Here is a 13,778-nt window from a genome sequence, read left to right as displayed (position 1 = left end):
GACAACCATATGTCAGGAGTGCTCTGATGGTGTTTCCTGCTTGGCAGGGGGCTGGACTCGATGGCCCTTGGGGTCTCTTCCAACTCTATGATTCTATGATTCTATGATTCTATGGTAGGCATTGATATGGCTCCAGAAACTAAAATATGAACCTGGATTAATCACAGCTCATATAATAAACTTTGTTGAACATTTATTTTTATTATATCTCCACCTGTCATTACATTTTCATTGGCAAGGTTAACATACAAATGTTCCAGTTTTAACATTTGGAAGATCTTTTTAAAAACTCACATTTCAGTGCCTGAAAATGATTCATGTTGATATTACTTCTCTCACTGATGTAATAAAAGTAGTCTGTCAAATTTTAGATCAATTAAATTAACCTAATACTGATCTAAGCTATGTCTTAATGAAACACATTGCAGTTATTGCAAGCAAAGCATCTGGAATCCATAGGCAAATATACATAAATAATCCCAAATAAATTCCCTGAAATTCAGGAACTCCTTGCTTATTCCAAAGCACACAGTTTCAGTAAATGCAATGATTGCCCTTGTCCAAGTCAAGAAACAAGTCAAGAAAGCAAGTAAGAGCTGTCTGCACATCCAAACTTCCAAAGAGCTCTGAGCTGAAGCCAAAGTGTTTTACCCTGAAAGTTCTCCATACTGCTTAATTTAAACTCTTTATAAAGTATATATGAACAGTATACAAGTTAAGACAGAAGTTCCTAAATTTAACCTGCAGGATTACTCATTTGTTTGTTTGAATTCATTGCAGGGTCTGGTATGCTTACATGTCAAATAGGTAGAACAGAAGCTAAATCAAACTAAATAATAATTATTGCTTTTGGCTGGTCAGAAGGTCTTCTTGACTCAGATCTCTCAATCCATCAATGATCATAGTCAATGAATGTTGATAAATTGGAAAGTTGTGGAAGGCTGGAATATGTATTTCACTGAGATGGATGGTAACAAATGTGAAATAGTAACCTCTGGATAAATAAGCCCTTCATTGGTCTGCAACATTCAACTTTTCCAACTTGGCAAAATGGAATGATTAAAGCTGCAATCCTATATACGCTTAGCTGGCAGCAGTGAGCTCACTGGGATTGTGCTGAGAGGAAACCTAACCCCCAAAGTTAAGGTGCAGGGAGCCCCACACCCAAATGGGGAAATAGTAGGCTGAAACTCGGCATAGTATATTAGTTTTGCAAAAACATGTCCCTTATTCACTTCCAAATAAGCTAGGAACCTTTTCTGACCTTCAGTACTTAGCAGTTAAGACCCTAGCTACACGTATTATTTAGGATTACAGCTCATAACAGGTCAATAAAAGTATTACTAGCACAATCATATGCACGCTTACTTGGAAGTAAGTGCAGAAACTGAGAAAAGTCAGGGAGAGGGACAATCCTGTCTCATCAAAATGCCATCCAGCATGGCACACTGAAGGTTTTGATTCCTTTCTCAATAAGTACATAAGTCTTTGCTACATTTCTGACCCAGATACTGTAATAGCAAACTCAGGAGGTGAGTACCAAGAGGACTGTAACCAAAGAGGGTGACTAGGAAACAAGACAAATGTGTCCTCATGCTGGATAGAACCCTAAATATTGGAGAAATAGATATATATTGCCCTCTCCAAAACTGGCAGGGTGTTGGGAAACAGGAAAAAAAAAATGCTTGAGAGACTAGATCAGGCCCCTGAACTGGTGGTTAGCCACCCCTGTTAAAACTTTAAACATATAGGCTTGGACTCTAGTTGATTTCCAAAATGGATTATTTATTTCATTCAGATTTTTAATTTAATTTCATTTTATTTTCTGGGAGGAGTTATCTGGGTTTGGCAGATAGAACAGAGCAGGGGTCAGCAAACTTTTTCAGCAGGGCTCCGGTCCACTGTCCCTCAGAAGACCTTGTGGGGGGCCGGGCTATATTTTTTTGAGGGGAAATGAACGAATTCCTATGCCTCACAAATAACCCAGAGATGCATTTTAAATAAAAGCACACATTCTACTCATGTAAAAACATGCAGATTCCTGGACCGTCTACGGGCCAGATTGAGAAGGCGATTGGGCCACATCCGGCCCCTGGGTCTTAGTTTGCCTACCCATGGAATAGACTTAGAGGGTTCTAGTAACCCCCATTTCACTCCAGTGAAAATAATGGATCACAGAAAATAATGTAAACTCAATCCAAGGTTAAATTTATATGTAACCACTTATATAACTTTGATCGTCCGCTGGCTCACCAGATGCAGCTTTGTCACGTGACCCGGAAGTGTCTCCGGACAGCGCTGGCCCCTGGCCTCTTAAGTGAGATGGGCGCACAACCCCAGAGTCTGTCAAGACTGGCCCGTACGGGCAGGGGTACCTTTACCTTTACCTTTAAGGGAACTCATTTATAAACATGAATGTGTCCCAACTCAGAACTTTTTAGTTTGAGGATAGGATAGTGCATGAAATGCATTATACACACATATGTCTGACATTAAGACATGATGCTTCCTCGGGTATCATTTGAAGTCATGTTGTAAACCCATGAATACATGACACATTCTTATTCTAAGTATATATGCCAGAATGGAAGCATATAATGATGGGAAAACATAACAAAAACAATGTAGGAAGGCATCTCAATATAGACTGTCAAAGGAAAAGCTCAATGGTGGCACTTTCCAAGTACCAGCTATCAGGTGCATTTAATATGCTAAGCACATATAAGTATGGAAGGACAGATGGAGGCAACTGTGAAGGCAAAGTGTATATATAACCCTCAAAATAAATCACATATACATCCTTCATCCGAGGATCACAGGACAGTTTTCAATATTAAAAACACAAAAAGTAGTAGTAGTACATAGTAGTAATGCCTTGCCAATCTGGCTGGTTAACATAGTAAAAAACAAAACCCTTCCACTAGTCTGTCCCAGCTGGATCTTCTTATATGTTTCTTTTCCTATTTGTCTTTTTCAGAGTTTAGAAGCAATGGACCAAAATAATTTAATATTGAAACAACCCTAGCAGTGAATCACTTTTACTTCCAAATAGTATTCTCCCTGATTTTGCCATCAGCATTTTTGTCTCATTTCTCATTCTGCAGCTGAAATATACCTTAAGATCAAAAGAATCATAATACATGAATAGTACTTTATCTTGGATCTAACCTAGGACATGGGTAGGCAAACTAAGTCCCGGGGGTCAGATCTTGCCCAATCGCCTTCTAAATCCGGCCCGTAGACGGTCCAGGAATCAGTATGTTTTTACATGAGTAGAATGTGTCCTTTTATTTAACTGCATTTCTGGGTTATCTGTGGGGCATAGGAATTTGTTCATATACAGTGGTACCTCGGGTTAAGTACTTAATTCGTTCCGGAGGTCCGTCCTTAACCTGAAACCATTCTTAACCTGAAGCACCACTTTAGCTAATGGGGCCTCCTGCTGCTGCTGTGCAGCCAGAGCATGATTTCTGTTCTCATCCTGAAGCAAAGTTCTTAACCCGAGGTAATATTTCTGGGTTAGCGGAGTCTGTAACCTGAAGCGTATGTAACCCAAGGTACCACTGTATTTTTTTCAAAATATAGTCCGACCCCCCACAAGGTCTGAGGGACAGTGGACCGGCCTCCTGCTGAAAAAGTTTGCTGACCCCTGAGGTAGAGAATGCAGCAGCTTTGGAAGGATCTCTCCAAGCCTTGTCTTTTTATCAGATATTTTCCTGTTCAAAATACAAGATGCCACTCTCTAAATGGATTCATGTCACAAATTTGAAACCACTTGGTGTTATTTTAAAAAAGCTTTGATGGGGTGAATTGGTGCCTAAGGTTGGGTAGGACTTCACTGGCCATTCCTTGAGCCTATTAATCTTACTGGTGGAAAGCTAGCCTTTTAATATTATTTTAATAGCTTACAAGTCCTCAAGAGGGTCAGTAACTTGTACACTGAATTGGGACAAAAGTGGGTTTTTTAAAACCACACTAAAGAAGTCTATGGTATTAACAACTTTTTCGTATGAATGGCTGCTGTTAACATATCAGTGTGTCTGTCTGTTCTCAATTTCATTCCTTCCGACCTCAATGTTTATAACTCTGCTCCACCCTGCCACCTTCCATATATCTGTCTGTCTATAAAATTATTCATGATAACACTTTGTGCATCTGATAAAATGGACTGATGATGCTGGTCAGTCTAGAGAAGAACCAGCAGTTCGTGGAACCTACTTGCCCTCTGTGGGGTTCGCAGGATACAACCTTCCGTGGAAAGGAAAGGATTGCCTGCAAACAGCACCCTAAGGCAGTGTTTCCCAACCTTGTGCCTCCAGCTGTTTTTGAACTACAACTCCCATCATCCCTGACTAGCAAGACCAGTGGCAAGGGATGATGGGAATTGTAGTCCAAAAACAGCTGGAGGCACAAGGTTGGGAAACACTGCCCTAAGGCTCAAAAGGGGTGGAAGAAGAATTAAAGCAGTGGGTGATATCCTCTGGAAAGGGAACTATGGGGTCACAGCTCATGCCAATTTGGGGAGGGGGAGGAAAAGGGTTATGACAAAGGATGGCAGACCCTCCAAGCGTCCCTATTTTCCAGGGATGTCCCTGATTTAGAGAAGCCGTCCCAGGTTCTGATTTGATCCTGGAAAGTCCCACTTTTCCTTCGGACGTCCCTATTTTCATTGGAGAAATGTTGGAGGCTATGGAGTTATTGACCTCCAAGCCGTCTGAAGGCAATTCTGTATAGGGAAGTTTTTTAATGTTTAATTTTTTAATGATGTTTTTATATATGGTGGAAGCTGCCCAGAGTGGCTGGGGCAGCCCAGTAAGATGTGTGGAGTATAAAGAGTAAAATTACCATTATGGAATGGGACGTCCCTATTTTCATGGGAGAACTGCTGGAGGGTCTGGCACAGGCACTGGCTCCCTGGGCGCCCGAGCACCCACCCAATTCCCCCCCAAGGGGCCGGGAATCCAAGCCGCGCTCCTGCGAGGCAGGCAGCCTGAGCCCACAGATAAGGAGCAGGAGGAGGAGGAGGAGGAAGGAAGAGGAGAGTATCTCCTGCAAAGCGCGCTACGGAAGAAATGTGCGGGGCTGCTGAGGGCCAGAGGGTGGCCCGCTCCCTTGGGCTGCCGCTGGGACCCGAGCACCCGCTTTCTCTCTCTCACCCACGCCTTTCCTGAGGGGTCGGATCCGGCGGCTGCTGCAGGAGCGCCCTTCCGGGATCCAGCCCACTCGGGGCCTGGAATTCATGGCGGGGCCGACGAGGAGGCCTCCTCCGCCCGCCGCCCGCCTCCCCGGCCCCTCCGTACCTGCGGGAAGAAGCTGGCAAGGCGGCGCCGCGGCCTAGCGCCTCCCAAGCGACACGTCGCCACCATGGAGCGGCTCTCCGGGCTGCCGGCTGGGCCCAGGGCGGGCGGCGCGCTCGGCGGCGATGCGGCAGCGAGCAGAGCGGCCCCGGCAAGCGCCGCCTCTCCCGCAGCCCCGGCCAGAAGGAGGAGGAGCCGCCGCCGCCGCAGCAGCAGCTACCGGGGAACCGCCGCCTCTTCCGCCCCTGCTCGGCCCAGCTGCAGCCCGGGCAAAAGCGCCGGGCAAAAGCGCTGGGCGGCCCCGGAGAGAGAGATTTCGCGGCCAGCGCAGCGCCACCCACTTCCCTCCCTGTCAGCAAAATGCAGCCGCCGTATATGAAATAATAAGCAACATTTTACCTCAGAAATCAGCTGCCTTCGGGGTCAGCGCCGCCTCCTTTCCAAATGTTGACCCGTCTCGCCCTTGGCGTATGAAAGGGCGCCCAGGCTGCTCATAGCAAAACATTCAAATCGGAAGCAAAGATAGAAAACGGCGAAGAGGGGGAAACCGCCTCAGCAAAACAGACCCGCGGCTGCAGGAGCGCCGCAAAACCGCAGCCTACAGCTAGTTCCTCTCGCGAATGCTACTCCGGGTAGAGCCATGTTTCTGCAGCCAAGGAGCCCGCTCAGCCTCCCGGCCGAGAGAGGGCCTGGCGGGGACCCAGGCGGAGAAGAAGGCGCAGGCCTGAAGACGCCTGGATCCCAGCTTGCAAGAGACTGAAATGTCCAAATAAGAATAAGACCTTAACTGGGATAAGGCACAAATCAATGGGCCTTGCTCTCCATAAACACGCTCTGGATGGGACGTTTCCGCTCCCCAGCTCCCTTCCCTCCCCATTTCATCCTCCCTTCTCCGCCTCCCTGTCACACCTGCAAACATTTTCATAAAGTGCAGCATCTCCCTTTCCCATTTTCTGTCTTAGGGAAAGGCAAAGCTTTCGTGCATTTACTTTAAGGAATTTTTAAAGTATTTTGAAATAAAATGGTAAATTATAGGTAACTGCTCTCTTGTCATAAATATGACATGGTTTTATTCCAGTTTGCGTACCTTTAAAAAACTACTCCATGTTTCAAGATGCAATATCATTTTATTGTCTTATTTACTTATGTAATAAACAGAAATTATCAGAGTAGTTTACAATAAAAGGACCCCAAAAGTTGTCTGTGGACAAACACCGCCTCTCTCGGCCTGAAGCGAGATGAGCGCCCCAGAGTCACCTTGGACTGGAATTAACAGGCCAGGGGTCCTTCCCCTGCTCTGCCTCTACGGTGGGAGGCAGTGGGGCTCCTGAAAAGTTACTGGAAAACACAGGAAGGGAGAGCACCCTTGTATTTGGGTCCACAGGTATCTGGTTGGCCACTGTTAGAACAGAATGCTTGATCCAGCAGGTTCATCCTAAATGATTAAAAGCCTGGTTCTTGCCGCACCAAGCACTAAAAGTAGAATGAAGTAGGTGCCAGGCCAGTCTCTCAGGGAATAAAGTTCCACAGATGCAACACTACTACAGAGAAGACCCTTGTGGAATAAATAAGGAAGAAATAGTAAAAACGACCGTGCCTGCCTTAAGACACCAAGGTTCTGCGAACAAAGGTTCACAAACAGCCCAAAGGAGGGGCCTCTTCGGAGAACTTTATCTACAACCTGAGTTGTTTATGTCTTAGAACTTGAGTTGCTGGAGAAACTGCAAATGAGATAAAGTAGATGTTGGACTCGACAAGCTAGAATACTCCCTAAGAGGCTCCTTTCCTTGCTAGTGTTACAATTAAGTATAGAATGTGTTAAAAGTAGATTGTTAGCCTTGAAAGAGGGATAGATTTATAGTTTAGAGGTGACTCGAGATAACAAGGAGAAATAGCAGGTGATAGTTTAAGAACTATTACACATGCTTCATGAATATTATAGAACACACCCCTGTTGGAGAAACGGCTAATTTGAATGGACGTGGGATGTATGTTATTGGTGGGGGTACTTATTAGATGTAGGCAGATCAGGAAGCCTGTAAACTGCAATTTCTTAACCAATAGGAATTGTAGGAGTGATATTTGAATGGTTTTAGGTTATAAATTATGTGTGATGTAAGCTGAAAGACACACTGCTCCTTTATAGCATGAGCCGAGGGGTTGCCCATGCAGTACCATTACAACAATAAATCTGGTTACAGATAGGTAGCCGTGTTGGTCTGCCATAGTCAAAACAAAACAAAATTCCTTCCAGTAGCACCTTAAAGACCAACTAAGTCAGTTCTTGGTATGAGCTTTCGTGTGCATGCACACTTCTTCAGATACAATAAATCTGGTTATGCCTGATCGTGGTGTAGACTCCTTTTTTACACAGAGTAAATTGACACCCTCTGGGTAAAGATCCCTTGGGACAGAATTTGTCCAACAACCCTCTTCTATGTTGCCCTACTGGCTCCTGGGAATGGCCAGGGCCCAGAATGGGCAAAGACTCATCCTGCTACACCATCCTTAGTTTTCATAGAGAACATTAAAAGAGCAGGAGGGGTAGATTAGAGTTTCTTCCAGATTATGGGAACTATTGTTGAAAGATCCGTGCTTGAAGGTCCCCCAAATTGTGGACCACCAATGTAGAGCAAGCAGCCTGTTTTAACCTGGAAGAGGGTTGGTAAATCTCATTACTGTGGTACCTCGGGTTACATACGCTTCAGGTTACAGACTGCTAACCCAGAAGTAGTACCTCGGGTTAAGAACTTTGCTTCAGGATGAGAACAGAAATCATGCTCTGGCAGCACAGCGGCAGCAGGAGGCCCCATTAGCTAAAGTGGTGCTTCAGGTTAAGAACAGTTTCAGGTTAAGAATGGACCTCCAGAACAAATTAAGTTCTTAACCCGAGGTACCACTGTACAGGGTAGCACACTGTACAAGTGAATTTAAGTATAAGCAGGTCATAGATTATAGCCATTTCAATCTGGCTCAAGACCCTGTTCTGGCACTGTTGAAAAGACTGGTTGTTTAGGTTGATGACTGGTATTGGGAGATGGATAGGAAGAGTGTGACCCTGTTTTGCTATTATCAACCTCCTGAAGAAGCTATTTAAATAAAACTCAGTTGCACATTATATTTTACTAAAATTGGCAGTTTCTCCATTAATTGGGGACATGGTCTGTCAGCTCTTGAAAATTAAAGGATGTGTTTTGGCCTTTATGAAGTGAACTAAAACCAGCTCAGTAACAATGGAAAGGGTGGGGGGTCATACAGGACTATAGTCACTCATTGTCACAGATCACTCTGTTCAAATCACACCATCTTTGTGAATTTTCTCAAAGATTTTGTGCATTGGCAACGGAACAATTATCAGCTAAAATAATACTAAACTGTGATGTGGCATCTTCCACACCATTAATCATTTGGTTGGTCTGGAGTTGCTCCCAACCCTCACTAGTAGAGCAGTATTTTTAAAAGGCTTTGGAAGGTGGAGAAATTATACCTTTTTACCAATACGTAACCATTAATAAAATCAGTTCAGTAACAGCAATGTCATAATGATGTCTACAGTGGTACCTTAGTTTGCAACCATTTTGGATTACAACCGTTTTGGATTACAATCACATCAAACCCAGAAGTGCGTGTCCCCTTTTTTGGATTACAACCCCCCTTTATTTTTGGGTTACAATCCTTTTTTTTGGGGGGGAGGCCCCACTGGCGAAAGCGTGCCTTGGGTTACAATCTGTTTTAGTTTACAACCAGACCTCCGGAACAGATTATGGTTGTAAACCAAGGTACCACTGTACTTAAAAGTCCCATTAAATTCAAGGATTAAATTACAAGGTGATCCTAAGTGAGACTAGGAATACAGCCTAAGATACTAAATTATTTTGAGAATGTTCCCTTATTAAGGACTCTTTAAGGAAAAGCTATAAATAGAGTGTTTTTTTGTTAACAATAAATAAATAAACAAATAAATAAATGGATGCATATTAAAGAGTATATTTAGATATGCAAATAAACACTCTTCTAAATTCAGGTCCAGGCCATTGTATATGCTGAGTAGTCTGTAAACTTGGCTCCACCTCCCACTAATTGTGAAATAGTGGCTAATGTTATGAATTGCTTCTGAATGTGCTTAGGCTGCCTACATTGCTGTTCTGTTCTCACTTACCATCTGGCATGCCACAAACAATTTTCTTGATGAAACAGATGGCAGCAAATAAATCCATCAAAGGCCAATCAGTAAGAACGTGACTCAAGTGTGAAATAGTTGTCAGATTATTACCTTGCAAAACTGGGCTCTTGGTATCTACATATCTCTCACCCAGGTGAACTCTGAGTCAAAATTCCTTATTTCAAAGATATGTCAGTGACATAAATAACATGCACTGAATTATCAGTTAATAAAGGTTACTGCCCTATGTGCACATATGTGATGAAGTAAGCTGCAGTGAAATATAATAAAATAAGCTTATTTCCAAATAAGTAAATAAATTACTACAGAAGTCAGGATTAATGGCCCTAGTGTAACAGTGGCCTTTTAAAGCAGTTTTTATTGTCAGTCATTTCCCCAAGTGATACTGTAGTTCTCTTTATAATTTGAATCCAAGGTCCTGTATTCAGTTCTACATGTTATTCAAAAAGTTCTAGGAAAAGTAGTTTACTGTCCGTAGACCTTGCTTTAATTTTCAGGTTTAATTTTTTAGAATTTAAATCTTTAGCTTTTATACTTACAGAAAGGCTGTATTTTACTGATTTTTGTAAGAATGAAAGCGCTAGCACTTTCCAGTCTTGGAGTCAATTTCTGCAGTGAAAATACATTGGGAAAGGATGTTATCCAACAAAATCTCCCTCCCATTTCATGCATTAATCAAGAAAGGAAAGCAGGAGCATGATATTTGTATGTCCCTCACCTCTGAGTTATAGCAGTCATTTTGTTCTAAATGACAATGCATGTATTATTTACCTAATTAGTGGCATATTTTGTCTTGAGGACAAATTGGTGGACCATGGCATTCATTGTAGTGGAACCTCAACATACGTACGATTCCAGTTACGACCTTCAGCAGGTGCTTCGACTTATGAACTTTCCTCCAGATATGAACAGAGGCCTTGCCAGCAGCCCAGAGCTCGCGGGGCGGCTGCAGAGCAGCGCTGAGGCCTCTGCTGGGGAGGGGGCCCCCATCCCACCCCCGAAGCTGTGGAAGAGGCACTGCCTGCAAGAGGCACAGCAGGGCGCACTGCAGCCCCAAACCCCACCGGGGAACTAACCTGAGGAAGTCCAGAGAAGAACCTGGCCTGGCAAGAAAAAAAAGTGACCCTGGCCAAAGTGAATCAGCTCTTTACTGACCCTTGCCCCACCCCCAGCTTGTAGCCAGGTAAGCCCACCCACCCTCAGTGCACGTAAGGGGGGGAAATGTTGATTTTTTTCAAATATCTTAAACACAATACAGCTTAACAATATTATTGTCTTTAAAATCTATATCTTATCTGAACAAAAAAAATTCCTTCCAGTAGCACCTTAAAGACCAACTAAGTTAGTTCTTGGTATGAGCTTTCGTGTGCATGCACACTTCTTCAGATACACTGAAACAGAAGTCACCAGACCCTTCTATATAGTGAGAAGGTGGGGAGGGGTATTACTCAGAAGGGTGGTGGGAATGGGTGATTGGCAGATAGCTGTGATGAGCCTGTTGACGACTCTTAACGACTGCAATACGTCTTACAGGAAGAAGCAAGGGGTGAAAAGGTGAAAAATGGCTTTGTCATGTATAATGAGATAAGAATCCAATGTCTTTGTTCAGACCAGGTCTCTCCATGGTTTTAAGTTTGGTCATAGGTGCCGACTCCATGGGGCCTGAGGGGGCCCGAGCCCCCTCAAAAATTCGTTTGGGGGGCTCCGCCCCCCCAATAATTTAAGAAAATTATTGCCGTAAATTTCGCTCTATAACACGCAGATTTTTTCTCCTAAAAAGTAAGGGAAAATGTCTGTGCATGTTATTGAGCGAATGTGTGGTCCCTGGAGCCGGAGCGCAGGGGCAAAAATCAGGCAAAATTAAGATCGGGCGGTCGGGCGGAGGGAAGGCGGAAGCTGCTGCTTTCCTGCATTCTGCCTCAGGGTCTTACTGCCCACCCGCTTCTGTTGCTGCGTTTGCTCAAACTCAACAAAGAGCAGGGAATCCCCTGCCCTCCTGGCAAGCAGAGGATTAAGGAAAGGATCGAGTCCTTCCTTCTAATTCTTTCCTAGTCACACTGCGTGCAGGCTCCAGCCCACCTCCTCCTCCTCTCCGTGCTCTAGGGATGCAGGTGGGAGAGAGAGAGAGAGGGCTGGCTTGGGGGGGGGACTTTTGCCTTCCTTTCCTCCCCCCCACCCCGTTAAACTCCTCCCCTGCATTCTTAGCCAGCTGCTTCTCCGCACACCCCTCTTGTGCTTCTTGTCCCTTCTGTGTTTTTCCTTCCCTCCCCATTTAAAACGTGGTGACAAAGCACGGATCCACATGGATCCTCAGGATTTTTGCACTGGGTCACCCCAAATTCACCATCAGATCACATTACATGTCCATGGCTACAGTCTGTACCAAAAAAATCACGCACCCACTGTTGCCTGGGGCTGCAATGGTGCAAAAACGTGGTTACAAAGCATGGATCCACAGGATCTTTGCACTGGGTCACCCCAAATTCACCATCAGATAACATAGCATGTCCATGGCTACAGCCTGCACCAAAAAAATCACGCAGCCACTGTGGCCTGGGCCACAATAGTGCAAAAACGTGGTTACAAAGCACGGATCCACATGGATCCTCAGGATTTTTGCATTGGGTCACCCCAAATTCACCATCAGATCACATAGCATGTCCATGGCTACATCTTGCACCAAAAAAATCACGCACCCACTGTTGCCTAGGGTCACAGTGGTGCAAAAACGTGGTTACAAAGCACGGATCCACATGGATCCTCAGGATCTTTGCATTGGGTCACCCCAAATTCACCATCAGATCACATAGCATGTCCATGGCTACATCTTGCACCAAGAAAATCACGCACCCACTGTTGCCTAGGGTCACAGTGGTGCAAAAACGTGGTTACAAAGCATGGATCCACATGGATCCTCGGGATTTTTGCATTGGGCTACTCCAAACTCACTGTCAGATATTAAAAATCTTTATAAAATAGAGAATTAAATACATACAGAATGTTAAATTTTCAGTTTTGAAATATTAGTACTAGTTTAGTACTGTATTTCTATATTACTATAGTACTGTATTAGTTATTTTCAAATACTTAAATATTTTTAGGGTGTAAGACCCAATTAAAGCCCGTTATTTACATACAGTATTACAGTATTTACATACAGTATTAGGCATACTGTATTAACTTTATTAACTGTATTAAAGCATTAACTTTGAGATATTATTTTTATTTAATGAACCCTCAGCCTTATTCAAAGTAAGCTTAAATTAGCTATTTCACTTATTAATCAAAGTGCTGTTACTGTGCGACAGCAATATTTTATGTTTTATTCTTTTAATGATAGTTTAGGATTTATTTAAATATCATTTCAGTCTTTTCAGAGCTATATATTCACTGCTCTGTAATAGTCTATAAGCATAATTGTTACTGTAAATTAAATTAGCTTTTTACGAAAATACCGTGTGTGTTTATGTTTTGTTTCTTTTTTCAAAGCCAAAAAGTGTTTCAGGCTTGTCGAGTTTCCCGGAGTGTGGAGTTATAGAGAGTCGAGTTTTTGGGGTTCTAATGTTGATCATATGACTCTAAAATACTTTTAAAAAACTTTAAAACTCACTAATTTTCATCTAAAATTTAGAAAACTTCCCGGGGCAGGACCCCAGTATGGGCCCCCCCAATATTTTTTATAAGTCGGCGCCCCTGAGTTTGGTAATAAGTTGCAATTCAGCAGCTTCTCTTTCCAGTCTATTTCTGAAATTCCTTTGTAGTAAAACAGCTACTTTGAGATCTTGTATAGAATGTCCTGGGAGATTGAAGTGTTCTCCTACTGGTTTCTCTGTCTTGTGATTCCTGATGTCAGATTTATGTCCGTTTATTCTTTGGCGTAAGGTTTGGCCTGTTTGTCCAATATAGAGAGCTGAAGGACACTGTTGGCATTTGATGGCATACACAATGTTAGACGATGAGCAATTAAATAGTCCCGAAATGGTATGTGTGATGTTGTTGGGGCCAGTAATGGTGTTGTCCGGGTGTATGTGGCAGCAAAGTTGGCATCTGGGTTTATTGCAGGCTCTGGTGCCAGTGTCCGTGTTAAGTCTGGTTGTAGTATTATTGTGGGTTAGGAGTTGTTTAAGATTGGGTGGCTGTCTGTAGGCAATGAAAGGTCTTCCTCCCAGAGCTTGAGAAAGAGAACTGTCATTGTCCAGGAGAGGTTGTAGATCTCTGATGATGCGTTGTACTGTTTTAACTTGGGAGCTGTATGTTATGACTAGAGGTGTTCTGTTATTTTCTTTTTTGGGTCTGTC

General features: G+C 43.5%; 1 protein-coding gene across 4 annotated transcripts in view; it reads right to left on the bottom strand.

The window, feature by feature from the left end:
* The window catches only part of VPS54 (VPS54 subunit of GARP complex), a 52,811-nt gene extending 46,867 nt beyond the window's left edge, over positions 1-5,944 (bottom strand). Inside the window, exon 1 of one of the 4 annotated variants that reach the window (XM_083730137.1) lies at positions 5,697-5,944. The gene's annotated coding sequence lies outside the window, so the exon portion shown is untranslated. Of the gene's footprint in view, positions 1-5,300; positions 5,455-5,696 lie in introns of those variants that run through there. The other 3 variants (XM_083730136.1, XM_083730139.1, XM_083730141.1) reach the window with 3 other exon arrangements.
* Between the last annotated feature and the right edge of the window lie 7,834 nt (positions 5,945-13,778).

Source organism: Podarcis gaigeae (assembly GCF_964106915.1).
Source record: "Podarcis gaigeae genome assembly, chromosome: 3".
Lineage (NCBI taxonomy): Eukaryota > Metazoa > Chordata > Lepidosauria > Squamata > Lacertidae > Podarcis > Podarcis gaigeae.
The sequence above is the reverse complement of the archived record's forward strand: the minus strand, read 5'-3'. Positions and strand labels throughout refer to the sequence as shown.